General features: G+C 41.1%; 2 long non-coding RNA genes and 1 pseudogene across 3 annotated transcripts; 2 read left to right on the top strand and 1 right to left on the bottom strand.

Moving 5' to 3' along the window:
* Window positions 1-2,819: 2,819 nt before the first annotated feature.
* On the top strand, window positions 2,820-7,056 carry LOC147525015 (uncharacterized). The gene is made up of 2 exons (XR_015220991.1): window positions 2,820-6,040; window positions 6,503-7,056. It is a non-coding gene; the product is annotated as an uncharacterized LOC147525015 (long non-coding RNA).
* A 1,469-nt stretch (window positions 7,057-8,525) lies between these two features.
* On the top strand, window positions 8,526-11,127 carry LOC147525014 (soluble inorganic pyrophosphatase 1-like; annotated as a pseudogene). Its single transcript, XR_015204790.1, has 8 exons — window positions 8,526-8,577; window positions 8,813-8,841; window positions 9,326-9,391; window positions 9,515-9,622; window positions 9,816-9,881; window positions 9,968-10,089; window positions 10,181-10,262; window positions 10,765-11,127. The product of XR_015204790.1 is annotated as a soluble inorganic pyrophosphatase 1-like (transcript).
* A 179-nt stretch (window positions 11,128-11,306) lies between these two features.
* On the bottom strand, window positions 11,307-12,283 carry LOC147525013 (uncharacterized). The gene is made up of 2 exons (XR_015220992.1): window positions 12,079-12,283; window positions 11,307-11,993 (listed from the first exon to the last, which is right to left on the bottom strand). It is a non-coding gene; the product is annotated as an uncharacterized LOC147525013 (long non-coding RNA).
* Window positions 12,284-25,098: the final 12,815 nt, after the last annotated feature.

Here is a 25,098-nt window from a genome sequence, read left to right as displayed (position 1 = left end):
ATAGAATTGGGTTTATATTTTGCAATATTAATATCATGCTAGTGTTCTTTACTTTTCTTCTAGTAGTATAGTTCTTTAGAGTTAGGGAAGTATTCTTTGTGTTGCCTTAGAAAGGGTAGCTCAGGGAGTGGCTGCCTAGGGGAAGTATTCTTTGTGTTTGCCTTAAGTGGTGATTCATTGAATGGCCGCTCTATTAGGAAGTACTCCTTGATGTTGCTCTCGGTAATACATTGAATGGTTGCCCGAGCTTACATAAAAGGAAAGAAGATATTAATAGCATAAACATAGGAACAACCTTAAGTAGAATAAATTGTTAACAATGTTTCGTTCAAGAGGGCATCGACACTCGCTCGATTGGCTAATTGTAGTCTACTTGTAAGAACAACCATGAAGCAGAAGGTCATAGATCAAAAGTATTGGTGGATTCTAATCTCTTGAATTCCATCTCTTATCAATTCTCAATAGTTTAGTTAATTTAGTTTAGTTTAACATTAGAATCTAAAATCTCTACAATCATAGTTTTTAATCCCTCAAACCCCTTTTCCAGTCATGTCATTCATATAACATACACTTAAAAGTGGAATGATACCCTACTCATCTTTTACTTATTGATGGATAATTAGGTTTTGATACGCTTTTATTTTGTTCAACGACCATCATCTATCTACATCATCCATATACCATCTCATAAACACAAAAAATAGTGCGTGTCTTGCTGAGAGCGCGCCCGCGCCCATGCCTATTTTCGGCAGAATTCTATTTTTGTGAAACCGTGAGTTTGCAATATAGGCTGGGGTTTTTGGCAAAACCTAACACACGAACCAAGGCAACACAAGAGAGAGAAAACCCAATCTTGAAAGCAATCAAGATTGAGATATAACCTTTATGGAGAGACAAGCCTGTAAAGAGAGTGGAGTGATCTAGTAAGGTGAGAGACTGAAAGGAGTGATTGTAATCTTCCTTCCCACTTTATAAAATGATTAGTTCTTGTGGAAGCAGACACCATTGGCCGAACTACGGTATATCTTTGTGTTGTGGTATTCTTGTTCTTCTTTTTACATTATTATCTGTTATTAATAGTTGTTTAGAGAGTTGGGCATGTTAGCTAGGTTATAGTTGATATTTAGATTGTTGTTGGTCCTAGTACAAATTATCTGTGTAGTAGGGATCGATTGGTATCGGATTAAAGCCTAACACAAATCCAACACTAGATAAACAAACTGAGCTATTTGTGTTTACTTTTATAGTCCCTAATCCAGGTTTATACCATCGACACAGGATAGGTGTTTCATTTTGTATTATGTATCAACACCAAGTCTCTTAAGTAGGATTCGAGTACTTATGCTATCTGGAACTTCTTTGAATTTCTTCCAAAAGTTTAACCATCACCAGTTGAGGGGGGCTGAGACTTTCCTCTAAAGAGCTTGTTGTTCCTCTCATGCTAGATAACATAAATCATGGCACAGACATAATCCTTTCTCACCTCAGCCTCAATGTTAGTTACTACCTTGACAAGTCCGCAGTATACTCAGCCATTCTGTAACTAAGCTATTGGAAGTAGAACCCATACCAAGTTTGGCCTTAACACCATGCCAAATAAGCGTGGTGTAAGGACATTCAAAGAAGAGATGCCTAGAGTTTTCCCTTTGCATGCCACATAGACTATAACATGAATGATGTATAATCTTTTTACTTACCAACATGTCCTGTGTAGACAAGCACCCAGACAAGAGTTGCCAAGCGCAGAAGGAGTGTTTTGGTACCACAAATTTGCCCCACACCAATTTAGACCAAACTACCTTACATTTAACTTTCTTTTAAGGCAATGTAGGTTGACATAGTTGAGAACTTACCAGTCTGATCGAGTAATAGTCCATATAATTAACCTGATCATTTTCTAAAAGATTGTATATATCAGTACCCGACTTGAGCTCACAATCAGGGAGGTGATTAGTAGTTAGTGGTAATATTGATGCTATTTATTTATTGTTTACTTTGTTCAATTTGCTCAATAGTAAAAGAGTTCATTCAAGGTTGTAGACAAAAGAGTTATTTAAAGGTGCGTACAATCCCTTGTATCCGAACACCAAAGGGTTAATTGATCATTAAATCCAAAAACATATACTTCTTGTTCTTTTGTTATAATGATCTATCCTCAATCCCTTTCACATTCTTTTTTTATTATTATTTTCTTGAGATCTCGCAATCTTGTTCTCGGATGATTTGGTGCTATACTTTGCAGTTTGCACTTGTTAAGAAAATAGCCAAAACAGAATTTGAACCAAAGATGTCCGGTGGTACGTAAGATGAACCATTCCTTGTAATTGAAAATTTGAAACTAACCAACAAATGAAAACGCATATGTTTTTCCTTTTAGTATTTTCTCCTAATATGGTTGCATCAAAGAAACTGTTATTACCTATAAAAATCAGCATTTTTAAATAACTAGCGCAAATGCAGGTGTTTTGCACGTGTTCATTATGGACGATATGTCCTGTTTTCCATCTAATTCACATCAATGAAAACACGTACTATAATATATAGTAGTTAATCAAAGTGTTTTAATAAAGAGAGTGAATTGTCAAGATTTGAAACGTTATTGGTTAATCTATTCTATTTCAGATGTTTTTCTATCCATGCATGATACTGTGATAGCAGCTCATTCACCAAATAACACCACATGTGATGTCAATGTTGGGTTGCACATCTCTACTTTAAATAAAACAATGTATAGTGCGACATCACATTTAATTTACAAAATACTTTATATATAAACGTGGAAGCGAAGTTGAGAGTTTGAAGGAGCATTTTTTGACTTACGGAACATGCCCAAGACTTAGATATAATCGGCGCCTATGAGACCATTTCTTTGTTGAGTTTTAATATGATATACAAAAGTAAATGGTCTGAGATCAAGATTAGCATTCCACATGTAGTTGTTACCTACATGATCTGTCATGAATCCACGTGGTACCATGGGTCGCCACCACCATGCTTGCTATATATATATTGATGATTGATCACCTTGAGAAGAGTTCGGATTATTGTCTTGTTCTATTTCATTCTAACAAAACAGATTTTCTTTCTTGCTTTTAAGGTATTTTTCTTGCCACCTTGTGCTATCTTTTTTTTTCCATTTTGATTTAATTCTTATAGAAAAGAGGTGCACAATGATCTTGATTGCATGTTATTATCATGCAGTTTAAGCATTTCATATTTTGTTGTATAATTTGGATTCTTGACAGTTATAGCTTACACCATTTCGATTGATATCCATATGTGTATTAATAATGTGTCATGATTTCCCATGGTACATGGCTCAAGTGAAATGGATCTATATATGATTCTAACCGGACGATGTAAGTTTTGTCCACTTGATTCAGTCAGAAACATTTTCGTTTCTCTGCTTTGAAATGCTGCAATAATTCCTGAATAGATCTTTGAGTAGAGCTGGATGTCCCAATTGTATTAGTGGTGTTCTATTTACTGATCGAGAAAGATCCGTGATAGAGTGCACATATCCCTGTGCCTGCGATTTACTATTACTCTTGTTACCAAATGTCTGATTTGCATAACAAAACTTCTATCAAAACCCCCACTTGAATATGCCGAAAATGTATAGAGGAATTCAAGATTTGGAGAACCAATCTGTTGATATACAGGATTTACGGTGTTGAGACTCTAGTTTTTGCCTCTCTGAACAAAAGAGGTGTAGTATCAAATCTATCTAATGTCACAATGCATTTGACGAATATGTTTTTCTTCTGGATGAATATAATGTTGCTGGATATTGGAATTCATATATCAAGATGGTAGGAAATGTTCCCTTCACTCGTTCAGAACCAAATCTACAATGTTTTAGGAGGACATGTTATTTTGTCAAACGTCTAGTTTGATGTTCGGGATTAAGTAGTCTAGGGGATAATCTCGAATGTCGTAGTTGTTTATGGGAATGAGAAAATCACGATGAGAATTCCTCTGTCGTTCACGCAGTCAATATCGCAGGTTTTTTGCTGTCCTTTTGGTTGATTTAGTCCCAGAAGGACACAATAATGACATGATAATCACTTAATTAGGTCTTACTTTCAACAATGAAAGAAAAAAAGAAAAATCTTGTCAGAGTCCTAGATATTTAGGTACATAAAGGATTGGATGCCATCAAATATATTTTGGCCGGATTTCACATTTTATTGCAGATCTAAAGAACTTCCTCCTTGACTATGACTTTAAATGATACATTTTTGTCATCCCTGGCATGATCTTAAAATTGGTACCTACTAAATGATTTAAGTTTATCATTCATTTTGGAGAAAATGACCAAAAAATACATTGAACTTTGTACTTGGTTTCAAAACAGACAATGTATTTTTTTTTTATTCAAATAAACATTGTACTTTCAAAAAAAATCAATTTAGAGAAACCGTCCAATTAATTGGATGTCCAACTTAGGTGGACTGTTAAAATTTTCCCCAACTCTAATTTGCCTATGTGGCAGCTCCCACAGCAGTGAGGTAGACTGTGACCGAAATTTCAAAATATCCAAATTCCAATTTATTTTCAGAATCCCAAAATCTAAGTTGAAAGCGTCCCGGCCCGCTGAAGTTTAGATACTCGAAATACCCCCATCAATCATTGGAGAAGAAGATAAACAAACAACTTATCGATCAAGTGAGGAAGAAGTGGCGAGAGTGGTGATGTTCTCAACCAAAATATAGAAGTTTAGGCCAAGGTTTTCTAACCATCGTAATCTGATTAGTCTTTTTGGCATAAATAGATTTTCCACTCATAATGAGATGAGAACATGAACTCACGAGTTGTGTAAATCTTTTCTTGTTAAGTTTCACACTGTTTCGAATTTATGAACTCGTTGTCAGAACTCTGAAATCTCATCTTGTTTTCACATATGAGTTGTGTATTTTCAGTACCGAAATTATTCCCAACATCCTCTTTGTTGATGATTACCAAGTACGACATCAAAGTTGGCTTGTATAATACTATTCAGTTTTTGACTATATACCAAAAGTTTATCAACTCTGCAGTCAACGTACAATTTTAGTTTTTGATATATACCCAAACTTTAATTTGTTTATTTTAATTGTTTGAGGTGATTTTGAAGACAGAGATTTGAATATGAAGATCGGGGGTGGTTTATTAACAGTGGAGAAGAGAATGAGGAAGAAAGAAAAAGGGAATGGGGGAGACAACTCACGTAATGTTGGAATTTCAATATCAGTTGTTGAAATTTTGTATACTCAATATCAGTTAACATTTTATGAGTTGGTGTGTCGAAATGTTAGATGGATGCCACCTCATGGTTGTGGGAGCTACCACATGGGCAAATTAGATTTGGGGAAAATTTTAACGTTCACATAAGTTTGACATCCAATTAATTAGACGGTTTCTCTAAATTGAAACTCTTTGAAAGTACAATGTTTGTTTGAATAAAAAAAAAGTACATTGTCTGTTTTGAAACCAAGTGCAAAATTCAATGTATTTTTTGGTATTTTGAGTTTGTAAAAATGGCTAATTAAGACAGCCTATCATTTGGCCCCACCACTGCACACCCCTGATAAAAAAACGGACTAACTTAATGTGTTCGTATTAATATGCTTGTTCGCATATAGAACTAGGATTTGAGTTTAATCTCCCTGGTTAGAAATCCAGTCCATTAAAACCCCCTCAAATCGTAACAACTCACAAAATCTCCCTGCTTTTAAGAAAATAGGAAACTGACAAAAATACCCCCCACTTAACAAATCCGTGAACCCGTGAATCCTTCTATTTTTTCTCTTCCTTCTCACTTCCTTTTCTCTAACTTTTTAGATCTGAAATATCTTCTCTTGCAAATCTAAATTCACATAGTTTAGGATAATAAAGTGACGAATCATCAACAAAAGAGAAATGAAGAACTCTACAATTTTGAAAAAAAATTGAAAATCCAAAAAAAAAAAAAAAAATCAAACTTTCAAGTTCTAGAAGAGATGGAGATGAAATTGAGAAGATGGCTGCTCCAAAAACTACGGCAAACAAACCAAATCTGGTGAGAATCTTCAACCTTTAATCCTATTTTTAGAAATTTGTATGAAAAAATGAATTTTTATATGCGAGTTAGTTTGTAAATACAAATTTACATTTGTTTATTGATTTTACTCTGTATTTTATAGTTTTCATAGTTTTGCAATTTCAAGTTTGGGTTTATTCTGAATTTTTATGTTTGTGTATGTAGTAGTTTTACCATGTATTTTTATATTTTCGTAGTAGTTTTTTATCTACATTCTTAAATTTGCGTAGTGTTTTTACTCTGTTTTTTCATGTTTGTGTAATATGTGGTGATAGTTTTACTCTGTATTCTTAAATTTGTATAGTAGTTTTACTCTGCATTCTTAAATGTGCAAAGTAGTTTTACTCTGCACTTTCAAATTTGCGTATTAATTTATTTATGTTATTTTAAACTTTGCATAGATAGTCTTTGTTATTAATTGGTTTTCTCTCATTGTAACAGAAGGAAAACGAGAATAAGTCGTACAAGACCTTTAGAGCTTCTGCATTACCTACGCTTGGGGTTGTAGCAGATTTTAAGAAAAGGCTTAGAGCTGAGGACCATATCTCAACAATGAATATGGGATCTAAAAGAAGAATGCAAGAAATGATGAGTTGATTTTTGTTTAATCAGTTCTTGGTGGATTTGTTATTAGATCTTTGATGTAATGACTACAATTGTTAGAATTCTGGATGTAAAAAGGCTGATTTGGCTTAATGTGTTGTTGGTAAATGATGTAATGGGAACCTGTTTTATCTTTTCAGTTGGTAAAACAGTTGGGTTTGTTTTGTTTCAAAAATATATTGTGTAAAAATAATTTTGCATAGGTTATGATCTGTTTTCTCTATGAAAATTTAACTTTTCATAGATCAAATTATTGTGTAAATTTAAATTTACATAGATAAGTTCTGTGTGAAAATACATTTTAACAGGTTGTATAAAATTACATGAGTTCGTTTGTCAGATATTAGATTGGTCAATTTCAAAGAAATGTTATGTGAAAACAATTTATCATGCATAGTTTCTTATTTGTGTTGCATACTTGCATGTAAACACACTCTTCTAAATAAATTTAAATTTTCATAGATCAAGTTACTATGTAAATTTAAGTTTTCATAGCTCTAGTGACTATGTAAATTTAAGTTTGCATAGTACAAATGTTTTTTCGTCAGGCATGTTTTGTTTCACAAATCTATTATGTAAATTTAAATTTTCATATGTAAATTCTAATTTTCTTATATCAAACTACTATGTAAATTCAAATTTTCATATATCAAACTACAATGTAAAATTAAATTTTCATATGTCAAACTACTATGTAAATTTAAATTTTCACATGAAAATCAGAAATCTCTGCAAGCGCAGTGTGGACAGCAGCCCCGATGGGAAGGGCATCTTCATCAAGGAAAAAATAAGGGGAGTGTGGCGAGTGAACTGAACCCAACTCCTCATTTATGATTCCAATACTAAACATTACACCAGGAATCACTTCTTGATAGAAAGCAAAGTCTTCACTTGCCAACACCTTGTTACACAACTTGACATTCTCGGAACCGAGTAAGTGTCTGCCAACCATTTCCACATGTTCATGCAAGGTTTCATCATTCATGACAAATTTGGTAGACTGGACGCTCCTTCTCCTTCATGTCAATAATAGCCTTGCATCCATGTACCAAGCCTATTTTGTGACCACCTGCATCCAAAATCCATGCATATCAACATGATTAATACATAATTTTATTTCATGCAGAAGTTGTTTCTTACAATTACATAGAACAAACACGTAATGGAGAGAAATATACTACTAACTTTAAACAAGTATATCCTGTTCTAAGAGAATCCACGAATATCTTCGGCAAACTCTGTCATACACTAATATTTCATAAGCATCACAGGCTTGATCAATCAGTATGTGTTTAAGCGAAATAGAAAGGTCAAGTATGGATGATAGTTACCTCTTTTAGTCTCCACCGGAGTCGGTGTAGGCCATTTGTTGTAAGACACCTCAAAGTGCCCCTCAACATCACCACATTTAACATACCCTGCCAACATAGAATTCCAATAAACCACATTTCTTTCAGGCATCTCATCAATCAACCTCTTTGCTTCCTTAATACTCCCAACCAATGCATATCCATTAATCATAGTATTCCAATGCATATATCCGTAAATCTATATTTACATAGGTATGCAGTATTTTCAACATTTAAAGCATGACAATATCACCAATTTAAATTTTAATGACATGAATCTAACGAAGAAGAGAATAAGTAAAATTAAAATAAAGAAGAAGATTGAAAAGAGGATAATCAAAAGTTCAAAGAAGTGTATTGAAAAGAGGTTAAAACAAAAGTTAAAATAAGAAGATTTCTCTCATGCCAAACCTTATTCTTTAATGATGTGAGAATGAAGAGATCAAATCGCGAAAATAAAACTCAACTCCGAGCTGAAATCGGTGTGTTCTTTGTGTCATTGTTGGTTAAAAATGGCGAGAATAAAAACCCCAAAACAGAGTTGTGTGCTGGAAAAGAAAAAGGGTAAAAAAGGAAATCAATTTTGTTTGGAATTTAAAAATAGACCGAAATTTTATTACTTTAGCAAAAAGAGGGAATTTATTTCATAAAAACTTAAAAATAGGGGGGTTTAATGGGTTGGGCCGACATGGGGGAGGTTTTGAGTAATGGGTTAGGAAGGCAGGGGTGTGAGCCACATTTCTTGCATATAGAACTAACGCAGAGAAGTAATCATCTTTTTGTAACTCTTTATGTGCAGGGCCTGGTGCTCCTTCAGTTGTCAATGCGGTATGTTTCTACTCTTTTATCTTAGCCTACAGACTACAACCCATGCATTTTCTCTGATTTAAATTTACCCATGCATTTTCTCTAATTTAGATTTTGAGAGTGTACTAAATGCAAGCCTGTCAGCCATTACACTGTGAAAGAAAAAACTTGCCGGTCTTTGAAAGTTGAACCATGATTTCGTACCAGTTCTTTATGTGCGTGCATTAGAACTGAGATTAATTAGCATGATTCAAGGGCTTTTGTAGTCTTAGTAGGTTCTACCTCCAAATTTGTTCTGGAGAAGCTGCAAATACATTTAAAGTTTCTTTGATCTAGAATGGCAGCGAAGTTTTGATTACATATACGTTCAAAATTTTCTAAACTGACCCAGCAGAATTTTCCTAAAGTTGGAGTCCTACAAACAAAGCATTTGTCTATTTATCACAAACCAAAGCTCCATGTCGTCCTCTGTAATTCCATTGCTTATGTAACTCTTCTGGCACAGGTTGTTGAGATCAGCAAAGGAAGTAAGGTCAAATATGAGCTCGACAAGAAGACTGGCCTGATAAAAGTAAGTACTTTCATGGCATTGTGAAAGTTTTTCTTTTGTTTCTGAAGATTACCTACCAAATACCCTTCCCATCCTGCATACATATCTTTCTTACGCAATTCCTTACGATTTTTATCTCCGCAGGTTGACCGCATTCTGTATTCATCTGTGGTGTATCCTCATAATTATGGCTTCATTCCCCGTACCTTGTGTGAAGACAATGACCCTATGGATGTTTTGATCCTCATGCAGGTTAGTTCAGATCAACAACATTTGCTAAGGGTGAAAACACTAGTGAGATAAAATGCAGCATTAGATGACAGCAAGAGCTAATGCATGTTTCCAACCAAATATCTGGAATAAGGCTTAGGTGATACCTATAAAATTACTAAACTAACACGGTAGATCATTTTTGGTGCTCATTTTACTTTTATAATTTTGGCAGGAGCCAGTTCTTCCTGGTTGCTTTCTTCGAATCGGGGCAATTGGACTCATGCCAATGATTGATCAGGTATATTACCAAATTACTTCCAGTACTTCTTCATTGTGATGTGTTAGAATTTTGATTGACTTGCTTTCTTTTCCAACCAAAACAAGGGAGAGAAAGATGATAAGATTATTGCAGTCTGTGCCGATGATCCAGAATATAGGCACTATACTGACATCAAAGAGCTTGCCCGCGTACCGTTTGATGGAGATAAAACGCTTCTTTGAAGACTGTAATCTTCTATCTTTAAATTATTCTTTAGTTTGAAATCCTTATTAATGTTTTACTAAGAGGTGTGTGTCTTCTTTACCAAAAAAAATCAGATAAGAAGAATGAAAACAAAGAGGTCGCAGTGGACGAATTCCTTCCTTCCAAGACTGCATATGATGCTATCCAGTACTCAATGTAAGTCTTCAGACCGAGTTCTCCAACTTTATAGAAATCTCTTTAAACCATGCACTGAACTGTATCTGCTTGCGGGAGATTTCTAAGTTACACTATGAATTTCTTCAAAAGATTCTAGGCGTCTTTGCCTTAGACTTATTAACTTAGACCATATCACAAGTTTCATTATAGAATTCAAACACATGCTATATATCCAGTATCACGCTTGCGCTCCAATACGAGGATTACGCAACGTGCTATAATTTAGAAAGTCCAGATATCGCTTTCTTCTATGAAGACTACACACTTCCTTGGTCCTTGATCTTCCTGTTTACCTCCCCCTCCAAGCTCTTATCAACCTCAAGTGGAAAAGGCAGCTTATAAACGCCAGTCTGGCCACAAACAGCCTTAGAACTGAGTAACTGACCATGGTCCATTTCATCTTTGGAGGAAAAGATATCATAATAATGCTAATTAAACCTTGTTTATTCATATTGATCCTCTTATTTTCTTTGTGGTGCAGGGACCTTTATGCTGAATATATTTTGCATAGCTTGAGGCGATAGACAGGACAGATTCTATTTCAATCAATAATTCATGATATCAATAATAACATGAGGAGGCCCTCCTATGATTTTTGAATCAAAATGTAACACAAGTATATTATTGTATTGTATTAAGACTTGGACCAGAGCTTCCGGGGAAAAACCAGAGCTTCAAGTTGGCTCTTTATTGTGAATGCAACAATGCATAGTTATTTATATCATTTTCTCATAATTATGCAATCTGTATATTCCATGTGCCAGATTTTCAATAAAAGAAATTCGAATTGGCAACTCTTAAAACATAAGTTTCAGTCATTCACTCATTCCATGGTTTCAGTTTACCGACCAAGTTGCACTTCCAGATTTTCAGGTTATGGTTTTCAACTTTCTGCCAAGTTGCACCCTTGTCTATGGTTATATGCTTAAGTGGATTAAAGAATGAGGCTTGTCTGTATAAACAAGAACAAGGAAAACTGAAGTATAATGTAGTAAAATATGACTAAAAGAAGAACAAGAGGGATTGAAGAAGACACCTTGGATTTGCAGATCGGTTTAGACATTTATGTATACACAAGCAATGGGTGGTAAAAGAGTGTTGGCTAAGAGCATCTTCCCAACCACTTCAAATTGTTTAAAGTGGTAGAAAATGTTAATGGAAAATGCAGCATTGAAGTTTATCTTTTATAAAATCAGAAAAAATTAAATGGTGATGACAACGAAAATTATAATGAGTGGTTGTGTGTTTGAAGAATGTGTATTGTATATGTTGAGATAGTCTAGTTTTGAGCAAAGACCGTGCTAACTATTCGTTTCAAACTTCGGCTTTATTATGAGTTGCAGATCCTACTCTGGTCTGGAGACGGGAATACCCCAAGAATAGCAGGTCCAAGTCCAGTAGAATGGATCCTTATTTTCTCCACGTTGTAGTCAGCCAGAGATTTAAACGGAACTTAAGGTGGATCACGTACCAACTCCGTGTGTAGACTGTAATAAACAATAATAATTGCTTATGCGGACCCGTTGGATGCCAAATTTCCATACCATCCATTTAGAAGCTCCAAAAGAAGAACTGCAGCAGTCTTTCGCTTTCTTAACACTGGGCATTGGCTCCCCAATGCAATCATCCCTCCATCCTTTGTCAGTAGTATTTACACGTACAGAGTATGTAAACCTCTTTGCATGTGCAGGGCCACCTTCATATACATACCTTAAGAAGCCAAAACATGACTGTGAGATGTTATATCAACCTATATTTTACATAACAAGAATACTCAAAAACATAGTAATGATACCTGTACTGTGGCATCCGCCACTGCTTCCTCAAGCAGATGTCATTCAAGGTCTGTCTAGTTAATGTGTGACTGCCATTTTTTTTCCTCCCATTCTCCTCACTCTTTTCCTTGGCTTCAGCTCTCTCCTTCTCTTTCAAAACAACTAGTGCATTTCTCGCTGCTAATTTCTGAGCCATTTTCTTTTGTGGTTTTGAGCACTCCCAATCTGAAGACCATCAATGTAAACCTCCACTGTGTGTAAAGGAGCGTTTTAGCTTTCTCCTGATTACAGTAGAGGAGGACGAGATGGGTTTGGACTTTGGATGGGACCGAGGTCGCTGTGAGCGATCTGCCTACGTATCTTCTCTCGTTTTTCCTTTTCTTGGGGAGAGAAGAATCAGGTCCGACGTAGTTCCAGTAGATGGTATTTATAGGATTTTGGGAGTGGAGATCCTTCAGACACGTGTACCCTTTGTGTACAAATGTAGGGTAGAGATCGTGAATGAGTGCTGGAGTGGTTTTGGTGTAAGTCATACTCTGATTGGGAGTTGGCGCGGTAGTCCCTATTTCCCGGTGGTGGGAAATACAAATAAGATTTTGGCAATGATTACATCTGGTGGGGCGCGTTCTGTCTCTGGCAAAGTGTTCGTACTGAAGTATCTTTGTTCGTACCACCTACTTGTAAGGAGTCGCTCGCAGATCGGTCTTGGAGGTCGATACGTTGAGGTCGCTTGTGCTTCGTCTGCAAAACACACCTACTTGTAAGGAGTCGCTCGCAGATCGGTCTTGGAGGTCGATGCGTTGAGGTCGCTTGTGCTTCGTCTGCAATGTTCCTTAGTGGGGATATTGCTCCCCTGACCCCTCGGTAGAATGGTTGGTTCATGCAGCGATCTGGCGAGAAGAAGACTCAACGCTTGGGTGAAGCATGAGCGAAGCCTCGAGATCGCTCGTTTGGGATGCCGCTGAAAGTTGGAAACTGGCGGGAAAGAAAATTTTTGCGTGTTGCTGGCACGTGACAGAATCATAGCAGTTGGAAAGGAGTCGTGTCGCCGCGGTATTCGGAAGTCAGGAAAAGACAGTTCCTTGGACACGTGTGTGGGCTATATCATAGGCCGTAATCATAACTTCTTGGGAACTGAACAGGCGGTTGTGCAAAATCAAAATTGAGGCAACCAAAAAGGCATTTCCAGGCTTCTTCTTCCGCAAAAACGCAAGCGAGGGCTTTGCAGGTGAGTGCTTCTGTTGCTGTTTGCTTTTCATTTTCGCTTTGCTTTCTTCGTTCGCTAAGGGGTTTATTAAGTTGGTAGGTCAGTGTTAGGTTATAGGGTTTAGGGTTTGGTGATTCGAGAATAAGGTGACATTACAATGTCGGATTCTGATGACACTCGTTCGGAAGAGGTACGGGAGGTTTCACTGAGCTGTGGAGAGTATGAAGAAGAGGATGAGGATTCGTTGAGTGGCGGTGATGATCGGACTGTAGTGGAAGAAGAAGTTAGGGTAGAGGAGGTTAATAGCCGATCTGGGTCAGAGGATGATGAGGTGGCTAGTACGTCCGGTCGAGGGAGGGATGACGCCAGCCCGGTGACCACCCCTAAGAGTCAAATCAGTCTTTGCCAACCGTTTCTCGAGCCGCGAAAGCGTATGGGATTAATGTGCCCGACACGAAATATACTGAACCTAGGCGAAAGTGAAAATGTTAAGTAGTGAGGGGTACAAACCTCGAATGGTGGAGTAATCATATGTGAAGGTCGGTGAGAGCGTTCATGCGCACCTACCGCTCGAAATTGGTTTGTGACTTCTTGAGTTATTGTGGGAAGTCTCCATGTCGGTTCGTTGGCAACACCCGCGACTATTCAGGTGTTCAATCTGTTAAATGCGAGTGGGGAATTCCATGGAGGTGTATCGACATAATAGAGCATTACGTAATGAGGCGGTCTGGTAATCTGAACTTTAGCTTGCAAACCATGCCGACGCGTTCTGCTGTGCTTGATGGTGTAAGCAATGAGGCCTGGACGAGGAGGCCGCTGTTGCTAGTGGGCAACTACTGTGCCAGTGGATGTAGGTTGCGAACTAGGATGTGTAGTCTAGCCGGTGGGTAGGATTGGCTTCCTCTTGTTGTGTTAGTGGGTGAGCCACTGCTCCTCTAACTGGTTCATCTCTTTGTTTTGTTTGCAGATATTCCTGTGCGGACTCGAACTGATCGTGGGGAGATAGAAAGGTTCGCACGGTTGAGTCGGGAACAAAAGCGAGCTAAGCTTCCGGAGTTTGCTCATTTCTTTGAGGAAAAAGGAGGTCTTTGCGATCCGGAGAAGAGGAAGGTGCAAAAGGAGCGAGCTCTAAGTCGGACGAAGCGAAGGGTGATGGAGAAGCGTACAAGTGATCTGATAACACGGGAGGACCGAGACCGGGCGCGGGGCGTCTCGAGGCGGCGTCCTATTGTGGAGGCTGCGGGGGCTGGAAGCTCGAGCTTTTATCCCGGAGGACTGACCATTGATGCTCCTGTGGAGTTGGAGACTGTAGCTTTCGCTGCTCCTCCCAGGGGTAGGTCGGAGAAGAGGAGAGCTGAAGTGGCTGAGCCAGAGGGAGCTCGAATGGCTAAAGTGGTGCGACATGCCCTGGGGGAGGGCTCGAGTGGAGGAGGTGGTGCTAGCGGTGGGCGCCGGAATCGGGCGCGTCCTGAGCAGGTCATGGACTTGGCCACCTTCGGTGCGGGATCTAGTCCGCCTCGACAAGGACGGGAACCCAGTCCGCTGGTGAAAGCGAAGGCTCCCCGTAAGGCTAGTGGAAAAGCGGCTGTGAGTGGCGAGGAGCTGGAGGCTCAATTTGTGTACCTGGACGAGCACGGAGGGCGGCCGAATAAAAGCGCACCGGCCGGCGGCTTCGTGTCGAAAAGGTAGCGGCCTGTTTGCTGGAACAGATCGCCCTGGATGGGAACCGCAAGGAATTGGATGAGAAGGGACCGGCGGATACCATACGTCGGATGGAAATAGCGCAATGTCCGGTGAACGAGAATTATCGTCCGTTAGTATAGCATGTTAACCTATGTTCGCTGCTTTGATCCGTTTTAAGGTGTGTGCATTGTGGCAGCTTTTGTCGTGGCTTCCAAAGTTGAAAGAGATTGGCGCAGTTCGCTGAAAACAGATAGGAGTCCGTCTTTGAAGTTAAGGAAGAGCTGAAAACGCATGACGCCGCCAAGATGGAGCGTGATGAGCTCGAGGGTCCGCGGAAGCGCATGAAGCTCGACTCTGTCGAAGATCTTTGAAAGACACCGGGCTGAAGATCCGGGCGTTAGAAGAAGGCGAAGGTAACGCGTTAAATTCAAACCGGTGGAAATTAGGAGGAGGTTGACGATTATACCCCGCGACCGTAAGAAAGTTGCTCGGACGCTACTAAAAGCATCGGCGATCCGGATGCCGACTATGGAGAACCGAAATGGATTACAAAGCTTTGAAGAGGGAACACGACATACCGCTGCGCCCCGCACTACGCTGGAACAGTGCGAGGAGACGTCGGTGGGGCGATTGGGTCCTCCTTGATCATACCGTAAACCGTGGTGTCAAGCCGAACTGCTTGCACCTCGATGCGCGGCCCGATGAGTTTAGAACCGGGCGGGATATCGATCGGGCGGTGGAGGGAAGGCTGCTGAGGTTGATGAAGCGTTTGAGCTAAATTTACGAATTTGTGGTGCCCATGGAGGGCGAGCTGTGAATTTATTTTTTGTTTCTTGTAAGCTTATATGCTGTGATACAATAGAACTGGTTTCCTGGGGTAACCTGGGCAGTTCGCTTTTCTTGTGTTGTTATATTATGCTCTTGAGCAAGCTGGTACCCCGTGCTACTTCGGGGTAACCATGTGATGTTACTATTTGTGTAGTCGGGTTGGATTTCCTGAGTAGTCTCAGCAACTCGGCTAAACAACGATCTGTATAAGAAAACTGGTAAACCAGGTCGTTGTTTGTTTTCATGCGGTGCTGGCTATATGTTTTGCTTTGTGTGCTTGACTCGTTTGCTTGATCATAGCTGATTGTGATTAGACTGCGCATAACAGAACGTGGTAGATGCGTTCGGCGACCACCACTTAGCGCTTGGATGAAAGCTTGGATGAAAGTCCCGCTGTTGGGTTATACCGCCGAGACGTTGTTCGAATTGCGATGTATTCAGTGCGGCAAACCGAAGTGTTTCTTCACGTGCGTGACACGTGTAGGGAGGCGAGGGGTTCAGGGGACATAATGATGGCGGGCAGATGGCGTTTGGCGTCTCAAGGCAATTATGAGGCGCCTAGGAAAAGACGTTTCCTAAGGAATATAAACGGCTCTTCGCATACCATCAAGGTATTTGGCCATCGTTGAGTCCGCTACTCTTTCTCTTCTTCGCTCTACCACCGCCCGTGCTTTCTTCTCTTCTTGCTTCTTCACCAGGTACGTGATTCCTTCTTTGTAAATGTTATTCCATTTAAGAAATACCTAGAGTAAGTGTTAGCTGAAGCCGCCGTAACTTTGCTGCTAGGTTAGGATGGCTAGATGTCGTGCGTTTGTGAGAGAAACGTCGCCACTATCAATGGAGGAAATGGAGTTTGAGCCTCATGTTCATGGCGATCGGGGGAAGAGAAAGGTTGCAGATGGAGAAACGAAGGGTCATAAACGATCGAGGAGAGATAGTCGCCCTGCTGGCGGCATTGTATTCAGGTCGCCACAGCGAGTGGGTGAAACTACTGGTCGTTTGGCTGAGCACAACGAGTTGGGGCAAGGTCGCCCAGTTACAGGTGAGAGTTCGGCCCCGCCATGTAAGGATGTGGGGAGCGAATTCTACTACCTGGGGAAGACGGGGAAGAAGCGGATGGTAAAACGCTCGGACTGTAGCTTCCACTCGGCTCCCATAGCGACTAGCGTTCTGAAGGGGATTGTGCTAGATGGTGATAAAGCAGAGGTTGAGGGCGGGACATGGGGGCACTAATGGGGACGATGGATATGGCGGCTTGTTTGGTGAGTTCCCCGATAGCTTAAGGTTGTTGTACCGACTTTTCGGTGGAGTCCGTGGTCTAACCGTGTTCATGCAGGTTTCTTGCGAGGGTATGATAAAAATTTGAAAGATCTTTGTCGTGGCGCCGTTCGAGACTAGTGGGAACCCGCGTGGAGCTGGGGTTGATCGCGAAATGCGTGGGGGTGGACAAGAAGAAACTAGAAGTGATGTCCACCAAGTACCGAATGTAACTAGCGAGAACGGCGCCATCTTGGTGGCGGATGTGGATCGAGCTGGAAAGGGAATTGGCGGTTGTGGATCGCTTATGCGAAGAAATGTCGGCGTGGTGTGGCAGCGAAGAAGGCGATATCTTGAAGCCCATGACGCCTATGCCGCCTGGGCGAAAAAGTATGACACGGCGAGGAAAAACGATTGTTTGGGCGAGGAAGAAAAGCCCGAAATGCGTGTGGTGCTTTAGGTCACTCGCATATCGCTTCGACTTAGCGCAGCCGGAAGACAAGCATGTCATTCCGAAATTGATAAGGTGATCGCCATCGACTCTGTCGATCTTAAGTTGTGAGGAGTGTAGTCTACATTTCTCTCTCTTATCACGAGCAAACAATAGAGAGTTGTGTTTTCGGGCTTGCCCGAAAGCGATTCGCTTTTGTTCGGAGGATCTGGTTTCAAAAAGCCGCAGTTATATATTTTGTTTATTTTAGATGAGACGCCCGATCCGGATTTTCCGGGTAATCCCAGCAGATCGGTGGGCATATCTATTGCAATGCTTGATCGAATATTGTTATTGGTTGTGTTTCGCATGCATGTTATGTGTTCTGTGTATGATACATGTAGCTTGCGATAGCTGAGTGTTTGCTCGTGGAGAGCGTTCTCGTTTTAGTCGATCCTAGAAATATAGGTCCTCGACGTTACAAGAATTGGAGAGGCTAAGTAGCTTGTGAGTTCCTGAGAGCTGTCTGCTCGCTGAGAGCGTTCTCGCTTTAGTCGATCCTAGAAATATAGGTCCTCGACGTTACAAGAATTGGAGAGGCTAAGTAGCCTGTGAGCTCCCGAAATCTGGTGCTTTCGGCGAAATTCTTTAGTCGATCCTAGAAATATAGGTCCTCGACGTTACAAGAATTGGAGAGGCTAAGTAGCCTGTGAGCTCCTGAGAGCTGTCTGCTCGCTGAGAGCGTTCTCGCTTTAGTCGATCCTAGAAATATAGGTCCTCGACGTTACAAGAATTGGAGAGGCTAAGTAGCCTGTGAGCTCCTGAGAGGCTTCGGGTCATTGAGGCGTTCTTCGCTTTAGTCGATCCTAGAAATATAGGTCCTCGGCGTTACAAAATTGGAGAGGCTATGTAGCACAATGAGCTCCCCGAGAGGTCCGTTCCGCCACGGCGTTCTCGCTTTAGTCGATCCTAGAAATATAGGTCCTCGACGTTACAAGAATTGGAGAGGCTAAGTAGCCTGTGAGCTCCCTCGAGTCGGGCGCATTTCAGGCGTTCGCTTTAGTCGATCCTAGAAATATAGGTCCTCGGCGTTACAAGAATTGGAGAGGCTAAGTAGCCCCGTGAAATGTACCAATATAATTAAATGGAGTAGATAGTATCGGTCGGCCTGAAAAACTTGTCTTACATTAATGTGAACAAAAGATTTACAACATGAATGGCGCTTTACCGATAAAATTTTTTCGCAGAGATAAGTATTCCAAGGTCGAGGCAACATCTTCCCCTCTGGGTTCTTATCCAAGATGCTCCATTGCCATCTTTTACGCTGTTCCACGATGTAGGGGCCTTCCCATGTGGGTGCTAACTTGGAATCGCCCCGGTCTTTTGAGCACTAGGTCTCCGTGCTGAAAAAACCTAGGATGAACTCGCTTATTGTAGGAGTTCTTCAGAGTTTGCTGGTAAGATGCGACTCTGACGGCAGCTAAGTCTCGCTTTTCTTCCAACAGGTCGACGTCTCGGGATAACACGGAGTCGTTATGCCCCGACTCAACAAGTTCTGATCGAGTTGTAGTGACGGTCACAGCTCGGTGGGAATTACGGCTTCGCGCCATAAACATAAGGAGAATGGCGACTTCGCCCGATCTTTGAAATGGTGTGTGCGAGAGCCCATAGAATGTTTTCCAACTGATTTGGCCATTGGCTCTTATTCTTTTCAAGCTTTTTCTTCAAATTTTCCAAGATTGCTTTGTTACTGGCTTCCGCTTGGCGTTACTATTCGAAAGCGCATCATGGAGTAGAGAACGCATGAATGATCTTCCACTTGGCTAGGAACTCTTTAACTGTTCGGCCTTTGAATTGAGGCCCATTGTCCATTACTAATGTATGTGGTAAACCAAATCTGGTGATAATGTGAGTCCAGATGAAGTTTCGGACATGGGACTCTTTGACGTGTGCGAGAGGAATGGCCTCGACCCACTTGGTGAAGTAGTCGGTTGCAGCCTAGGACAAAGCGGAAGCCGCGATTACTCTCATGGAATGAATGGGCCCATGATGTCCATGCCCCACATGTGAATGTAGCCACGGGCTCGCTATCTTGTCGGTTATGAAAGCAGGTTGGATGATATTATTGGGGCCAACGCTTGGCATTTGAGACATTTGAGGACGTATGCTTTAGCATCGATTTGCATCCGGGGCCGAAATATCCTTGAGAGATGGCCTTGTGAAGCAATGAGCGTCCCGTTGATTTCCACATTCGCCGTGGATTTCGGCGAAAATCAATTGACCACGATCGCTCGGGTAATGCATCGTAAGTGTGGGCCACCAGCGGATTTCTGAATAGCTTGTTTTGGACTAAACAATAACGAGCTTGATAAGAGACCGTTCGCCTTGGTACGCCTCCTCGGGGAGCCGCGGCTTTGGATATAATCGATGATGGGTCGCATCCATGTTTGGCTCAACCGACCGGGCGGAGAGAGGAAATAGGTCGCTTATCATCAAGGTGTGGTGGAAGCTTGGTATGCAGTCGGTCGACGACTTCTATGAGAACTTGTCGGGAACGCAAAATGGTCCGGTAGCCAAATAAGCTAAACTGCCTCTCGTGGCGGTTCTCCTCACGCAAGAAATGATGTATGTGTACCGCTTAAAAGAAGGCAATAATCGATGAAACGACCAAAGATACTTGGAAAGGTTACCTTCGTGGGTAGTGTACTCTTTGCAACTTTGGGCGAATCGACGGATTCGCGAAGTCACTAAAGACTTGAGCTCTTCGACACCCGGCTGCCATCCATCCTTAGTCCCCTAATTAGCGCTCAGATCTCCACTTCATTGTTGGAAGTTGCAAAATCAATGCGGATCGACTTTTCAATCATATTTCCGCTTGGGAAACTAAAGACGACTCGATGCCGCTTCCATCGAGATTACTCAACCATCCACAAAGAGAGACCAATGCGATTTGACTCCCGCTTTTGTCGTGGAGCTCGGTTTCTTGTTCCCGGGGTGGGGTCGACCGGGAAATCTGCTAGGAAATCGGCGACGACGACCTTTCTCGGAGAAGTGCGGGGGCGAACTCTATGTGGTGTTCTCCGAGTTCTTCGCCCAAACCGCCATTCGAAAGTAGTCTTGTTTTCTTTGCGAAGGACTTTCAATGGAAGGTCGGTAAGAACTTTGATTTGATGTGCTTGAAAGTACGGCCCGAACTTCCGCGAATAATACAACAAAGCAAGGACGGCTCGCTCGAGGAAGGAGTAATTCTTTTAAATTTGGCGTGAGTGTCTTACTCGTGAAGTAGATCGGCTTCTTGAATTTCTCCTCTTTAAAGAGAACTGAAATGATGGTGAAGTCGAAACGGCGATAAAGCCCCCTGCCTCTCCATATCTTGGTTTGGCTAAGACGGGGGCGTGGTGAGATACTCTTTGAGAGTAGCGAATGCATGATGACATTGATCGCTCCATGAGAACGGCTCGCTTTTTGAGGAGCTGCAGAACGGTCTACATTTATCCGAGGCCCTTTGATATGAACGGTTGAGCCGCACCATTCCCCGGCAACCAGATCTGTTTCTTTGTCGCGGATCGGGCATATCTAAACGCGGATCGGGTCGATTTGCCTCGATCCCGCTACTGACACACGATACCCTAAAACTTGCCGGAGGGCGCCCAAAGAGGCATTTTTCTGGGTTCAACTTCATGCCCGTGACGGGCGAAGTCCGAGAACGCTTTGTTCTAGGTGGGTGAGGTGATCACCGCCTTTTTTGCTTTTGGACCACCATGTCGCCAATGTAGACCTCCATGGTGTCGCCTAACATGTCTTGGAACATATCCGACCAGGCGTTGGTATGTCGCCTTCCAGCCGTTCTTCACCGGAACGGGAGGACGTTGTAACAATAGATCCCTTTGCTCCGTAATGAACGTAAGTCTTCTTGATCTTCCTTGGCGAGTGGATTTGGTTGTACCCATCGCACGATCCATAAAGGAGAGGAGTTCATGACCACAGGTTTGGTCGACCGGTCAATTATCTGCAAGGAAAGCTATCTTTAGCGCGGGCCCGATTGACATTTGTGAAATCGACGCGATAAGTTAATCGCGCCATTCTTTTGGGGACGGCAACAATATTGGCAATCCACTCGGGTAGTCTACCTTTCCGGATGAAACCGACTTGCTTCGAGTTTTTCGACTCGCCATTGATGGCTTTTGAAAGCTCCAATCGATGATCCATAAACTACTCTATTCCGACCGGGGGTGACTAATAAGATAGTGGAAAACGCCGCCGTAGTGCGTGCATGGCGTAAGTTATCGCGAACTAATGAACACTAAATTAGATGGCGTCAACCCCAATGAACTATACTAATGGACCTAAACAACCACAACTAGAAAGTTCGAGGCAATCTGGATGGAAAGACTGATTTCCCACCCCAAACAAATTTTTAAACACAAAATTTGTTTACAGCGTCAAATTAGTTTAAAGTCGATTCCCAAGACTTGTTGGATTGCTATGTCTATGATTTTTAAAATTTTAATTTATTTTATTTGTTTATTATGAGAAACACGAAAAACAATAAATACATAATTCACTCCATAGAGGAACATGACTCAAAAATCGAGAAAACATGCGAAAAGTGGAAAACGTGAATTATGTGAATTGTGGACTTAGGATCCGGTACTTCTACCACACACTCCATGGGGAGGGCCCGTTACTGAATGGTGTACTTATCGGTATATGGAAATGAAAGTAAGTACACCAAAATGACAAGGTCAGTCCTCATAGATAAAGGGGTCTGTAAAGGACTTCCTCCACATCGGGGGACAAAAGTTAAGTGAAAATGTTTTAACCGTTGACCATTAACTTGAAAGGTACTGTTGTCCTTGGGATTTACCAAGGTAATTGCCTCGTAAGGGGAGTGACTTGATAACCAGAAAAGGACCAGGACCAACGGGTTTTAGTTTCCACAGGAAAATATGTAGGCGGGAGTTGTAAAACTGCAAAACCTTTTGTCCGACCACAAACTCTTTCACATAAGATATGCTTATCATGAACACGTTTCATGTTGGCTTTATAATCCTTTCGAGATGCGTAAGAATCGCTCACAGTTTCTTCAAGCTCATTTAATTGTAACTTCGCGTTTGGCACCGCCTCATCAATATTGAAGTTAAGGCTTTTATAGCCCACGAGCACGGTGCTCTAATTCAACGGCAAATGACATGGTTTCCCAAATACAAGTCTAAAGGAGACATACCTATAGGAGTTTTGAAAGCAGTTCTATATGCCCATAAGGCATCCGATAGGCCTTGACCAGTCTTTCCTATCAGGATTTATTGTTGTTTCTAAAATCTTTTTGATTTCCCTATTAGAAACTTCTACTTGTCCGCTAGTTTGTGGATGATAAGGAGTTGCTATTTTGTGTGTAACTCCATACTTTTTAACTAGGGATGCAACAACTCGTTGCAAAAATGTGTTCCACCATCACTAATGATGGCTTTAGGAATGCCAAACCGACAGAAAATATATTCTTTAATAAAAATACAACGGTCTTATGGTCATTTACTTCGGCAAGCTAGGGCCTCTATCCATTTAGACCGTGAGTCCACGGCAACTAGAATATAAATATAACCGTGGGAAGCGGGGAAAGGGCCCATGAAATCAATACCCCAAACATCAAAATTTCTACTATTAAGATTGGATTTAATGGCATCATATTGCGGCAAATTGATTAAGCCCAAGTTGTTGGCAAATCGAATACCGTCTTACAATGCTTGGGCATCCTTAAAAAGAGTAGGCCAATAAAATCCACATTGAAGAACTTTAGCGGCTGTTTTCATTCCACTAAAGTGGCCACCACACTCTTTGTCATGGCAGAACGATAGAACTTCATTATATTCCCACCGGGAATGCAACGGCGAATAATCGATCCGCATACAATACTTAAAAGGTAGGGCTCATCCCAAAGGTATAACTTGACTCGGCCAAGAACTTCTTACGCTCATTTCTTGACCAATTATAAGGCATAACATCAGCCGCTAAATAATTTACGATGTCCGCATACCATGGTGATGAAAAAATAGCATCTGGATGCTCATCGGGCAAAAAGAGTCCGGTATGGACTTCGGGAATCACTACTATCGTCATTTGTAAAGTCTAGATAAGGGTGGCAAACTTCGTTTTCGACCCTCTTTTGTCCTTTATTTCTAATGTGAATTCTTGCGGGGAGAAGAATCCATCGGATTAATCTCTACTTAGCATCCTTCTTTGCAAGAAGGTACCTAAGGGTTGCATGGTCCGTGTAAACTAAAGTTTTAGAACCAACCAAATAAGGACGAAACTTATCTAAAGCATAAATGACAGCTAAGAATTCTTTTTCAGTAGTTGTATAATTCCGTTGAGCGTCGTTTAATGTTTTACTAGCATAATAAATAACCGTGGACTTATTATCTATTTTCTGTCCCAAGACAGCACCAACTGCATAGTCACTAGCATCACACATGAGTTCAAAAGGTTTAGACCAATCAGGAGGCTGTATAATAGGTGCAGTGGTTAGGGCGGCTTTTATGGTTTCAAAAGCCTATTTACAGTTAAAATTAAAATCAAAGATTGCATCCTTCAAAAGCAAGTTAGTTAAAGGCCTAGCTATTTTGAAAAAATCTTTAATGAACCGCCTATAAAACCCCGCATGGCCTAGAAAGGCTCTAATCTCACGGACCCGATCCGTGGTTTTAGGTAAATCGCTATCTTATCTAGTTTGGCTTTATCTGCTTGATGCCATCACTAGATACAATATGACCTAGTACTATGCCCTTTTTACCATGAAATGACACTTTTCCCAATTTAAAAGCGAGGCTCTTTCTTCACACGTGTCAAAACCTTAGGCAGGTTAGACAAAAAGATGCATCGTGAAGGAGTCTCCATAGATAGAAAAATCATCCATGAAAACTTCCATAAAGCTCTACCATGTCACTAAATATATGAAGCATACACATTTGGAAGGTACCGGGAGCATTACAAAGGCCAAAAGGCATTCGTTTATAGGCATATGTTCCGAAGGGACATGTGAAGGTTGTCTTTTCTTGGTCATCAATATCAATAATAATCTGAAAATAGCCAGAGTAGCCATCCAGGAAACAATAAAAGGCATGACCAGCTAGACGTTCTAGCATCTGATCTATAAATGGTAAGGGAAAGTGATCCTTTAGGTGTCATAGCATTTAAACGTCGTAATCAATCTGATTCTCCATTTCATAGGACCTTGAGTGACAACATAGTCACCCTTCCCGTTACGTACCATGGTAATTCCCGATTTCTTAGGAACTACATGAATGGGACTTACCCATTCGCTATCGGAGATTGGGTATATAATACCCGCATCGAGTAATCGCAAGACTTCTTCCCTAACCACCTCTTTCATGGCAGGGTTCAAGCGGCGCTGAGGTTCGCGAGAAGTCTTCGCGTTATCCTCCAAATGGATACGATGAGTGCAGACATTAGGGTCAATGCCCTTAATGTCAGCTAAGGACCAACCAATCGCAGACCGATGTTCCCTAATCACCCTTATTAAAGATGTCTCTTCATCTTTAGTTAACAGAGAAGATATAATTATCGGGTGACTACCATCCGGATCAAGTTGAATATATTTTAACTCCGGGGGAAGAG

This window comes from Coptis chinensis, chromosome 1 (genome assembly GCF_015680905.1).
Source record: "Coptis chinensis isolate HL-2020 chromosome 1, ASM1568090v1, whole genome shotgun sequence".
Taxonomy (NCBI): Eukaryota; Viridiplantae; Streptophyta; class Magnoliopsida; order Ranunculales; family Ranunculaceae; genus Coptis; species Coptis chinensis.
This window is presented reverse-complemented; position numbering and strand designations above follow the sequence as displayed.